The sequence below is a fragment of the Cucumis sativus genome, chromosome 5, assembly GCF_000004075.3.
Source record: "Cucumis sativus cultivar 9930 chromosome 5, Cucumber_9930_V3, whole genome shotgun sequence".
Taxonomy (NCBI): Eukaryota; Viridiplantae; Streptophyta; class Magnoliopsida; order Cucurbitales; family Cucurbitaceae; genus Cucumis; species Cucumis sativus.
Window position 1 is genome coordinate 8,074,729 of NC_026659.2, and position 12,900 is coordinate 8,087,628.

The window sequence follows — 12,900 nt, forward strand, 5'->3', positions numbered from 1 at the left end:
TTTCTCCTTCACTTTTCTTCTCCCTGTACCCTATTATCGTCGCCTGCCTCTCATAATCAAACCTTGTTCGATGTCTGTCGTTAAGCCACGCTATCACAACTCCAGTAGCTACACGTCGTCGATCGTTCTGTCTTAACTCATCGTCAAAGTCGAAGCATCTCCGACTCCTCAAGCTTTCGACAGTCGTGCGTTGTTGAACGTGCATTCGCTTAGGTCGATGTTTATTCACGAAGCACCTCTGTCACACCACATTCCTCTACCGTCGTCAGCTTCTTTGTCACGTCTACCCATCCGACCGAGCTGCCCACCAGATCTGCGCTGTTTGGCCTCCATGTAAGTTGTCTTTGTGATTCGCGCGTCGATCTTGTTCTCCAAGCTAGCTATTGAATCTGTCATGCATGTTGTTTTGACTCTGTTCGTACGCCGATGTTGCTTATACCTTGCTGTGAGCTACTAGTTTTACGTTTGGTAAGGATGAATTGAGGGTTTGGTTGTTTTCATGGCTATTAATAAATACTACTGTTGGATTTAATTACTTGGAGAAACACTTAAATCTTGAAGGTACAAATTGAGGTCAGTGAGCAAATCCTTGATTTTCAATAGGTTGGGTTGGATTCCTCTCCATTGAGGTGGTAAGTGTCAAAATCACTTTTAGGTGAGTTAGATAGATGAAACTATTTGGAAAGATGTTGACTTTCTATTTATTTATGTTTAGGATTTAGTTGTTGGAATTAGTTCGACCAAGGATCTTGCATAAAATCAAGGTAAGGGGTTTCTACTATTGGACTCTTTATTAGATTTGAAATGTGTTGACTGTATGGATATCTCTGAACTGAGTATGGTTGACTGATATATATAGAAGTAGACATGATGATAAAGGTATACTATAGTTGAGTGATACATATATATAGATGTAGATATGATGACAAATAATGTAGAGTATGGTTGTCTAATATGTGGATGTGAACTTGATGATTAACGCCTAGAATGAGCGATTGGTATATTAAAGTATGAACAATGTACTTGTGAATTGAGAAGGGTGTTACGTATATATAGCTTGATTGTCTGACGTGTTGTTACTATCGACTGAGATTGTGATAAAATTCAATAGATTTTCCGTAAGTGTGTTGGACTGGAATGATTATATGTTGGGATAGTTGGACTATATTACGAATGGACTGATTAAATGTTTAGAACGAACCGAAGGGAAATTGTTAGCTTTGTCTATTGGGTAGTGTGCCTTGCAGGTGTCCCACTTTTTGTGCATCTTTTGGGAGCACTAGACTGACATGTGCTTCCTGTAGAGCACTAGACTGATATATGCATCATTCGAGGCATTAGACTGATTACGTGTATCCTACGAGATCACAAGACTGTTAAAGTGTAGGGTACCCCTCAATAGGAAGCTAACAGTTTTATTTTTCCTTAACGGGACCAGTAGTGGGTCTCTTACTGAGTATGTTTATACTCACCCTTTTATGTTTAACTTTTTAGGCAAAGGTAACACGAGAGACAGACCGACGAGGGACAAGAAGGAGACGTAATTGCCATAATGAAAATGTCCTTCAAATTGCTTCCACTAAATGTTTTGTTTTCATTAGTATTTGGACTGGACTGTGTTTCATGACTTTGATGACTATTATTTCTTGATTTTTATAAACGATAGTTTTAAATCTTTAAAATTTGTTTAAAATAGGGTCTGAATAAAGACTCTTTCATGTCGTTGATTTTTAAAAATTTATAAACTCTTATGCTTCAAGGATGAGACTCATATAAAAGTAATGACTTCAATTTAGATAGAAAAGTTTGGTCGTTACAGTTGGTATCAGAGCCTAAGTTTTTAGGTTATGTAGACTTACTTATAATGTAAGTCTATGTTTTGTGTCCATATGGCTAACACGATCCTTCGTCACTCGTCTGGTGTATCGACTTGATCGCTACGCGAAGCGACCGACCTCCATTGTTTATTTAATTTTAATAAACAAATAGTTTTGGAGTCGCCACCAACCATATTAAGGTGTGATTGGTCACAAAAAAAAAATTATAATAAAAGATGGTCTACGCAAATTCATGAGATTTAAGTTCAGAAGTCAGTTGTGTGTATGGAAGGGGTTAGAACCCTATAACACTAAAAAATGGTTACTTAATTTTATCTTTTAAACTAAATTAAAGAGGTTCATAAAGCAAAGATTTATTTTGGTTTTTTTTAAATGTCCTATGGTTATCAATCATATCGAAAAAAATAAAACCTAAGCATGAATTGATAATTATGGATGGCATAAAGCCATTAGAAAAATGAAGTTTATTTTTGTTTCAAAATATTTTTTTTTTATATTCACTTCAGAATATTAAGATACCAAATTTTGGTATTTTAATCTCTATCATAGGTGTCTAATCAGAAATTTCATGTATCTAAGAATTAATAAATTCACAGAAAATAATATTTCCCATTTAAAATATGAAATGTGTTTATAATTTTAAAAATAATCTATTAATTAAATTTCAAATTGAGGAATTTCATGTATTCATGGAATTTAAATTATAAAATCCATAAAAAACAATATTTTTTCTCCAATTTTGATTTTTATATTTAAAATGAAAAATAAATAATAATAATGACAAAACATTGTGAAATTTGAGAAATACTTTCAGATAATATGTTGAGATGAAATGATACAAAGAGTTTGAGATAAAATAATCTATGATAAAAGAAATACATAGATAATATAAGCGGGATGCAAAAATATGCAACATGCCAGAATGCAAAATAATTAATTAATTAATGTATCATGATGCAAAATAATTAATTAAGACACGTAAGACTAGGATAATTAAGATGTCCAATAATTAATTAATGTGATGAATAATTAATAGAGGATGTTAAATGGGTGTCAAATAACTAAAAGGATGCTAATTAATTAATGCAAATGTAAATAATTAACTAGAATGTCAAATGAGTGTCAAGTAATTAAGGTATGTAAGATGCAAATAATTAATGGGGTGCCAAATAATTAACTAGATGCAAATAATTAACTCAGATGCATGCCAAAAATTAAAAAAACAGTGGCGCCAAATACAAGATACTAATTAATTAATAGTCCAAATGGGTGCTGAGAGATGCTAATAACTAAAACATGATCAGATGCCAAATAATTAAATAATCATATCTCAAATAATTAAAAAAAAAAGTGTTGTCGAAAACATAATGCTAATTAATTAATAGGCTAAATAAGTTATACCAAATAACTAAAACAAGATGCCAAAATGCTAATAATTAAAGCAGAATCAGGATGCCAAATAATTAAAAAAATGGATGCTATCAAATACAAGAGTCTAATTAATTAATAGACAAAATGGAAAATTGGTGCTGCCAAATACGCTAATTAATTAATCAAATAATTCAAATGCATAATTAACAAAGTCAAGTGGATAATTATTAACACATGATACCAAATGGATACTAAATATTATACAGGAGGCCAAATGAATGTCAAATAATTACAAGATGCTAATTAAATTAATATGTCAAACACTACTACAAAATCGGCTTTACTTTGACGCTTTTAAAAGTGTCAAGTAATCCAGTGTCAAGAACAAAGAAGGTATACTTGACGGATTTTAAGCATCAAGTAAGACCAGTTTACTTGACTGGTAAAAAGCGTCAAGTATATTAGATTACTTGACACGTTTTAAACATCAAGTAATCCAGTGTCAAGAATAAGAGTGATTTTGTTTGACAGATTTTAAGCGTCAAGTAGAGTTATACTTGATAGTTTATAAACGTCAAGTACATGTGATTTCTTGACATTTTTTGCATGTCAAGAATGTATCTACTCTTGACATGTTTTGCAAATCAAGTTTTTTTTAAAAAAAAATTATATATTTTAAAATATCTTCATAATGTTTCGTGCACCTGTTTTGAAGCCGATTGTATATAAGTAATATTGCAAGAGATCACGCTTGTTGAACAATTGAATGAACTAGCTATAGGTTCCATCAAATAACTTTTAATAATATTTTAACTATAATATCAATGAAACCATATACATACATGTATAGTTAGCCTAACTTTTCTAACAACAGCAGCCTAACTATAGATGTATCAATAAAAATATCAACTAAACTAATTTACCTAGCTATATCCAAGTCTATCAACAAAATATCACACCTATATATATCTAGTATCAACAGAAACTTGTGTATCTAACCCAAAATATATATATAATTCACCATAAAATCAAGTGTGGCCACCCCAAAAATCAGCAAGCTCCATGTATTCATCCAACTAGAATTTGACTATTATGAACTCCTTGTATCAATCTGATATGAAATAAAAAATATTAAAGTTAATACTTTGATTACTTCAATTGTAGAAAATAATTCAAATAATCATTTAAACACAATATGCCAAAATTTTCAGACATTGAAACCAAACAGACCAAAGTATTTGCACTAAATGTGTGATGTAACATCAGACAATTCATAAAACTAAGTTGTAGATATAACTCGCCCTTATTCAAACTGAATCAAAAAAAAAAAAAAAAAAAAAACAAACAAACAAACAAAATAATGAAAATAAGCAGAACTCAACTTTGATAAAAAATTCAGTCTTCTTCTTTCCACCATGATTGATCACACAAAACTCAACTTTAATTAAAATAAGCAAAACAAGGGCCAAGTAACGGAAATAATAACTGATGATTTGAATAAAAAAGGTCCAGATCAGCAAACATTCAATTCAAACAGAAAATTGAAAATTAATGAGCAAAAAAAAAGAAAAAAACCAAACAGTAGAATGAAGGAGGGTATAGATCAGCAAACAGAAAATTGAAACAGAAACTATAACACAAGAGAGCTTAGCCGAGCAACAATGTCTTTCCACCATGATCGATCACATAAAACTCAACTTTGATCAAAATAAGCAGAACAATGACCAAGTAATGGAAAGAATAACTGATGATTTGAATAAAAAGGGTCTAGATCAAACATTAAATTCAAACTTAAATTGAAACTGAATGAGCAAAAAAAAAAAAAAAAACAAAAACAAATAGTAGAATGAAAGAGTGTATAGATCATCAAACATAAACTATAGACAAATGCCTTTCTACCATGATTGATCACACAAAACTCAACTTTGATCAAAATAAGCAGATTATTGGTTATAGATCAGTAAACAGAAAATTAACTAAAATTCCCTATGGTTTCCACTTCCACTTCGCCTATTTGATCATGATTTATTGTAATTAAATTCTTTGCTATTTCTCTTCTTCTTTTCTCTCTTACACTTTTCCTTATTAAATCAATGTCCACATCAATCTTTATATTATGCAGCATGTACTTTCCAGTTGATATTCAGTGGGTAAAGATTAGGGATCACTCTCATCATTGGCATTCTAAGATTCTGATAGTGCAACCATTTTTTAACCACAAAGATACAACACATTGTAAGATGCAATGGAATAAATCATAAAATTGTTGTTGATATTAAAAATTAGATGCACATGTTTGTGTTTTATATTTAAAAACAATGTAAGAATGCTAATTCAATGCACTTAGACAAAATTCCAAATCTCAAAGCTCCCTAATCTTAAGCAAAATTAATTGTATGAAAGGGATGTATGTAATGATAGTGAGAAGTAATTTGAACGACTGAGTGGACCATGCAACAATTAATTCTACACATACATTTGAACTACGAACTGTGAGCAGTGGGTAAAGAACAAGCTGCACAAAAAAGGAGCAATGGCAAACCAGATCTTTAGTAAAACAAATGAATCAAGAAGTCAACTGCAAGTGTGAATATGAAGAGCCACTATACCAGTTGTGGTACCAAAAGGATTGAATGGTCGGTGAAAAGTCATATTTCGATATACGTGATCAAAACTTTCATTGTGATGGTTGACAGCTATTAAATGTGCAGCAAAATGACAGTTAACAAAGCCCAACACCATGTCAAACAGTCTTATCCTTAAACCAACTACCCTCTGGTCAGACAACCTTTAATCATGTCAAAATTTACAATTATGAGATATTAAAAACCATAAAATGAATGGTAAAAATGAACATTTTATACTTAAGTCAAAATCTCCATGAATGATCATACATTCAATATAAATCCAAACAGTAATCTATGTCGTCCTGCCAAAAACATTCAGCTACTATAATTTGCAACATAATTCTTGAAAATATCCTTTTTCAACTAACATCCCACGGATCTTGAAAGGGAACAAAGGAGATGGAAATGATAAATAGGTTAGCTTATTTCTCACATTTGGAGAAGATAAATTCCCAACTAGCCCATGGAGAACTTATATGGGTTCTAAAATGTGGAACTATTTACACTAGTTCACTAGAGAGGTTTTCATGAGACAATTAATATCAAGTGTGCTTATTTCTCCATACAAGTACATCACAAGTCATATGACACAAGTCAAATAGTACGTTGGATTACTCTTTGTAGTACGTTGGATTACTCTTTTTCAAACAAATCATGGACACCTAACACAATCTCTCCAAGTAACAATCCAGGTCCAAGCTCAAAATATCATTGAGTCAAGTGGCATGGTTTCACATTGAGAAATAAATTAACACCCAAACATGAAACTCAAATTTCCTTAAGCTTCTAACCCAACCATGCATAACGTCCAACAACTGCAACCCTTCAATGCAATTAGAAAGACAATCGTCAATATTTTCTAACATATAAATAGAAGTATGAAAAGAAATAATGAAAAGAAATCCTAACCAGTTAGCAAAGAATTAAACAACCGCAAAAAGTAGCTGGAGTATCCTCAAGAACCACATCGAAATTGGTGGCACATTGAAATCAATGACGTAATCTTTAGAATCCCCATTCTCATTAGGAACTGTTCCAAGGAAACTCTCAATCACAACGCACTCAGACATAAAATCAAAATAAACAACGTTTGTGACATTGAAATGAACCACCGACTCTAATAAATGGTTCAACCGCAAATGGGGATGGAATCCTTGGAGGAATCAAGAGAAGAATAAATAAAAAAAAAAAAAAGAAATAAAATAGGGAATGAAGGGGAATAAAGTTTGAAGTTAGAGGAAGAATCGGTGGATGGAGAAAGGATGAATAAAAATTTTGAGGAAAGTAATTAGGGCTTTTTAGAAATTGGGGGAAAATAAAATTTTGGGAAAAAAAGAGGAAAAAGTTTTGTTTTACAAAATTGGAGAAAAAAGGGAAATTTGAGAAAAAATGTGGAAAAAATTTAATTTTAGAAAATGGAGAAAAAATGTATTACTTGACATTTAAAAAATGACGCTTTTAATGTGTCAAGTATTTAAAATAAAAAATAAAAAACTATACATTTTTTTACTATTGGTTATTCTTGACGTTTTTTTTTTCTACTTGACAGTTATCAAAACTACAGGCATCAAGTATTGACAGTTTTGTAGTATTGAAATGAGTGCCAAATAATTAAGACAAATGACATGATGTAAATAATTCAAATGAATAATTAAGACAGACAAGTGAATAGTTATTAATTAATGCAGGATGTCAAATGAAGAATTAACACGGGAGGGTGCCAAATCATTAACGTAGTGAATCATCAATCCACTACAATAATTACGGTCTTCCCCAACGCACAGCAACGTCGCCGAAAACCCTAAACTGCTTCTCGGCACAACGTCGAGGAAAGTTTTCCCCACACACGGCCCATTACGTTGCATAAGGCTTTCGCAACATTTGCGTCGCTATAGGATTTTGAGGCAAAAGTTTTTTCAACATTTGAAAACACCTCTATTTAAAACCTAATTACATGCAAAAATGCATGCAATTCATTTGCCAAATCTCAACACCTAATGTTTCACTAACAATTAGTGGAACTTAGTGGGCTAGGTGTCTATATCTCATATAGCCACATATCCCACTAAGAGTTAGTGGGATTATCCAACAAAATGTTGGATTTTCCCACTAACTTAGTCCAAGGGTAAAATGGTCATTAGATATTTCTAGTCAAAAGTCAAACTTTGACTTTTCTTAGTCAAAAGTCAATATTTTGACTTTTTACCATTTTGTCCGTCTTGACTAATTCCAACCTCCCGAGCATGAATCCGCATTCATTTTTCCAAAATTCAAATCACATTTGAATATAAGGCCGCTCAAAGTTTGACTTTTCAAAGTCAAAAGTCAACATTTTGACTTTTTACTATTTTTTGACCAATTCCATCAATTCCGAGCTTCTTAGTATGAATCCGCATTCATACTTATAGTATGTAAAACATAAAGCTCTATTTCTAATTAGAAGACCGACGACTATATCACTATATTTGTAAAGCTTTTAATTATAAGGAAATAGAAACATACATAAATGTTTATCCCATTTTGCTGTACGTATCGGTCGACATCTATGTTTTTAGAATGTCGTTGTACTCTTCTCGTTGTAGGAACCAAATGAGAGCGATATACTGAAAATGATTAATCATACACAACAAGCATAACTTAATTAAATAACATAGAGATGAGAGAGAAATTATATTAAATTTGCTAAATATTACGAACCTGAAATGTCACCTACTGATGATGAACCATCAATGTTATACAACGCGTCAAGGTTGCAGAAATAGTCTTCCTTATGCATATTACTCGAAAACTTAGACTCCATTTCTACACACATATAAAAATAAAAATATATTAAACAAATAAACGTGAATATCACAACGTAATTAATGTATAATAACTAAATGTGTGTATACGTAAAAAACATTGTTATTCATCATCGCATAATTCATTTTGATATGATGATTGTTCGTCATCTTCATCATTTATGAAATTTTCCACAACATGACAAACATTTGGTATTTTTACTATTGTAAGATCAATTTTAGTTCTACATAAGGTGTCATCCTCAATGACGTGTTTGTCCACCTAATGTTCAACGATGATTTGCATTACATTAAGTTGACCATTCTCGATATCTTCCACTTCTGATAGTCCCATACATGTTTATTTTGCACCACTTGAACAAATTTTCAATTGATACCTTTTTTTATTAATTTCTCATATTCTTTAATTCATTTAAGAAAATAAAAACATCAATTTTAGTTAAAACAAATATAAGAATATACTCAGACACATATCAACCAGGGTAAAGAAAACTAATATGTAAAGTGAATTTTTAAAGTTCAGTAACATTTGGCTTTTCATATTTATATATATATTTTATATATTGGATAAATATATTGTACATTGAATATATATTATATATGCTATGATAATATATATATGGTAGATATAATATATATACATTGTATAACAAACATAAAAAATGATAACAATGATTGACATAGATTTTTTACTCCTACCTTTAATATCTAATTCTAAAAATTATAAAGGACACCTATGAAAACAAAAATTATGATTGAGTTTGAGTACTAAATGATTACTTTGTCTACAAGACTAAAAGATGTCCTATCTAATACAATAGTTGAGTACCAAATCGCTTTTGTTAACGGAAGAAGAATTACAAATGCAATCCTTATGGCCAATGAAGCCATTGATTACTGGAAATGTTAAAAAACAAAAAGATTTGTCTTTAAGCTATACATTGAAAACGGATTTGACAAAGCTTTTATATAGGAAGTTGCATCTTTATGATCCCATGTGAAAGCTTTTACCTATGAGTTAATTTCATTCATTTTATGATAATGATATATACTAAAATAAGAATTATGTATTGTTCACACGAGATTGATGAATATAATTGATACAATCGTTAGTATTTACTCATTTGATGCTTTCTCTCAAATACAAGTTAAAACTTAGAACTTCTTGGTCTTCGTTCTTCAGGATGTTGTAGTTGGAAGTTGATATGAACTTCGATCTTCTCGAATCCAAGGAAAGTTTAATCTTCAAGTTTTTAGTCCTTCAGAAGATGTTGATCTCCAGGTTGATACGAACTTGCACATCTTGGGAGCTTGTAGAAGTTTGAATTTTCAATTCTTCAGAGTTTCAGTAATTTAGAGCGTCAATTCTTCCTTCAATTCAAAAATCACCAAAATGAATGACAATGGTCTCTTCTAGAGAAATTTCATGGGTTGGTAGGCTTGAGCGTGTGCCCATTTGTTTCTTGGACTTTGGCTTAGCCCTCATTTGTTTGTTGGGCTTGGGCCCATTTGCTCATTGAATTTAGGCTTGAGCCTATTTATTTGTTGGGCTTGGGCTCATTTGCTTATTCAACTTGAGCTTGGGCCTATTTATTTGTTGAACATGAGCAGATCTTGTATCAATCTTATGGTTAGGAGAAGAATGATAGTAAAATCAACTCAACATCTTTAATCATCTCTTACAAATAGGTGAAGATGGATCAAAGAAAATTCATTCATCAATCGTCTGTAAAAATATATTATTTTGTTTTGAAGCTTTCTGTCGTCGACCAAATTTCATCACCACTTGGTTTCATTCCACCAATTTGTTTCTTCCTCCGGCTTCTTTCCGTCATCACTTTCTTTTCGTCGTTACGATCGTCGCTTATCTTTTTATTGTTTAGCTTTTTTTTTTTATGAAAAGACTTGTCGGAGAGAAGAGTTATGAGAAAAATAGGAAGAAAAAATATATATATGTATACAGAAGAGAAAGGAGAAGAAAAAAATGACAAATGAGAAAAGAGAAAACAGAGAACAGAGAAGGGAGAAAGAAGAAAAGAAGGAAAGAAGAAGAGAGAGAAAAAGAAGTTGGGAGAAGAAGAAAATGAAAAAGAAAGTGGGGTTTGTACATGATAGATGATCCAACTCTATTATGACATCCACTAGTGCTGCGATTTCTTGGATTTGTATATGATAGACGATCCAACTCTATCATGGCACCTACTGCTGCTGAGACTTCTTGAGTTTATACATTATAGACAATTCAACTCTATCATGGCGCCCACTGCTTCTGCGACATCTTGGGTTTGTACATGATAGACGATCCAACTCTATCATGGCGCCTACTGCTGCTGAGACTTCTTGAGTTTGTACATGATAGACGATCCAACTCTATCTGGCGTCCACTGCTGCTGTGATTTTGGGTTTGTACATGATTGACAATCCAACTCTATTATGACATTCACTGCTGCTGCGACTTCTTGAGTTTGTACATGATAGACTATCCAACTCTATCATGGTGCCCAGTAGTGCGGAGACTTCTTGGGTTTGTACATGATAGACGATCCAACTCTATCATGTCGCCCAGCAGTGTCGTGACTTCTTGGGTTTGTACATGATAGACGATGCAACTCTATCATGTTGCCCATTGCTTTGGCTTTTTGGCAGCTTGAATTTCATGATACTTATTTTCTTATATTTTCTATTTTCGAAAGCAAGTCATTAGCATTGCCTCTCCTCTGGTGATATTTTTTTTTTTTGTAGAAAAATGGTTTACTTCACAGAACGATTTGTGAATGGAAACAGACATCTTGTAATACTTTCTAATAAAAATCAACCGAGAGAATATGGACTTAGTCTTCTTGTGGAGAAGAGGTGGGCTGGCCCTTTTGCAGATTGTTGGCCACGTTTGGACAACAATTCGATTCTTCTCAAATTATCTGTGAAAATACCTTTGTCTGAGGGGAAGAACTTATGGGTCTTGCAATCTTCCATCCATGATGAGGCTCTTACTTCTGAAAGGGCTCTCACTCTCGGGCATCGTCTAATTAAAGGTCAAACACGTTGGGGCGCTGTGACTAAAGTTCGTGGAGAGTTTTGCTTTATTGATTGCTATTAGGAGTGGCTAGAGTTTGTACTTGGTCAAAAAATAGGGTAATCCAAGCTTTAAGATTTATATTTAGGCTAACTTAAACAAATCTTAAGTCTAGATAAAACATCCAAGTATAACCATTATACAGGATTTTAACCTATGATGTCTAGGTGATAAACCATTTTTATTACCTCACACCTCTCACGAATGCTCATAAAACTAGGTTAACTAGGCTCAAGAACTGATTACGATCTCCAGGTAGGAGGTGTTCCGTAAACCGTCAACTTAAGAACCTCCAACCTTAGTCATCTTATCTGACTTGTTGACAAGATTGAACCAGGTGAGCCTTTTGTAACCAGTTTTACAAAATATCGACCTATTTCTATGAAAAATGGAAGATATGTTTAACCTAAGTGAGCATGCATTTAATCTTTGTTATTGATTTTAAAAGTCTAATTTATTTTATAACACTTATAAAATTTTTTAGACTTAATCAATCATTTTATCAATATATAAACTTATAAAAACAATCAATTAATATGGATTTTAATTTATTTAACTTTAATTAAATCATATTTAATTAAATTAAATCAAACAATAATTAATTAATTTGATTAAATCATATTTAATCAAGAATAACTTAATTAATTAATCATATTAATTAATTTCCATATTAATCAATTAACATGCATACAATACAATATAACCTTTATATCATACATTTTAATGCATTAACATGTTAACCTATGGTGGGATTTGAAATCTATATGACATTCAAAGTGCACATACAAATTTAAAGTAATTTAATCATGCATCACATGCATAAATAAAAAAAAACACCCTAAAATGGACTGATTTTTTGGCTCCTAAATTAAACTAAGTACTAAATTATTACATAATTACTTTGATGTAGTACAGAACCACTCCCAAAAACTTCGATCCGGCTGAAAAACCAACCGAAACCGCTTGAACCGACCCAAAAACCAAATTTATTGGCTTGAACCGGCCCAGGCGCACACGGGTCGGGCGCAGGCGTGGGCGAGCGAAGGCAGGCGCGCGGCGCGCGGGTCGCGAAGCGGGTCAAGGCGGGTTTTTGGGTCTGTGACCTTCTTTTCTTCATTTTTTTCAATTCTCTCACCCGGTTGAACCAATTACAGCCTAACTTCAACTCTAATGACTTTTTTTATTTTAAA